The sequence below is a fragment of the Vulpes lagopus genome, chromosome 11 (genome assembly GCF_018345385.1).
Source record: "Vulpes lagopus strain Blue_001 chromosome 11, ASM1834538v1, whole genome shotgun sequence".
NCBI classification, from domain to species: domain Eukaryota; kingdom Metazoa; phylum Chordata; class Mammalia; order Carnivora; family Canidae; genus Vulpes; species Vulpes lagopus.
In genome coordinates, this window is record NC_054834.1 from 95,378,653 (window position 1) to 95,379,833 (window position 1,181).

The window sequence follows — 1,181 nt, forward strand, 5'->3', positions numbered from 1 at the left end:
GGTTGGTAAATTTCATTAGTTGTCAGCATCTCTGGTCTCTTGTCATGCAGTCATTTCTTGTTAATTCTGAGAATCCAGTCCTAATGTTTTAGAATCAGATCTGGGGCAGGGTTTATGCTACACAGATAACATGAGTGGAGTACAGAAAAAAATTTAGGAAAGTAACTGGTTCCCTTCTCTCAGCACCTGTCTCCTGCTCTGTCCCCAACTAGTTTGGTCTCAGATTCACCTTGGAGACCAGGATTTCTATTAGAGCATTTGGGAGTTGTGACTGAGCCAGAGATAGCTAAAGAGATCTTTTCTTGTCACACCTGGAAGTTTTTCTGAAACTCAGCTTTGTCCCAAAGCTTCTGTGGGGTTTGGTGCACTTTATAACTCAGATTCTAAACCTAATTAGAATGGAATATGCCTGAAAACTTACGTAGCATAAACTGCTTCACACCCTCAAAGAGCACTTTTCCCCAAGTTTCTGTTTTTATTTTAGAAAGTACTTACTTGGCACTTACTACATGCCAGACACTGTTCTAAGCACTTTTTAAATATTAACTCATTCAATCCTCAAACTTTACAGGTTAGGTACTATTATTATCTCCATTTTACAGCTGGGAGATCTGAAGCTGAGAAAGGTCAGTAACTTCCCCCAAGGGCATATAGCTCATCAGTGGTAGAACTGAGATTTGTCTCTTGGCTGTCTGACTTCTCAGTTCACGTCCCTAACCACTTCACTCTGGTACATTTTTCTATTATATACTAGTTTGTACGTACTCAGACTCACTGCTCGATAAATCCCAATTGCTGGAGTGCAGTGGAGTTGTTAAAGTTTACCCTCTGGCTTTTTCCAAGGCAGATTAACCAAGGAAAGGCAAATAACCAAGGAAAGGGGCCCCCCCACACCTGTAAATAGAGATGGCACCCTGCCGCAGCCAACATGCCATGGCCCAACTTGATGCCCCTTTGATCTTAAAACTATGTCTTGGTAACGAAGAAAACTTTGGGCAAGAACATCTGTAACTTCAAGATTAATTAATTACGATATTTGTTCTTCAGCATCTTAGCTGCTGAATAGCTTTAGGTTTGGAGATAGAAGAGACTCACGTCATGGTCTGCTCTTCCCAGTGGCAACAGCTAAGGTCCTTCCTGATTTTGGTGGAATTTTAGGGGATATCTGGAGCTTTGGGTTC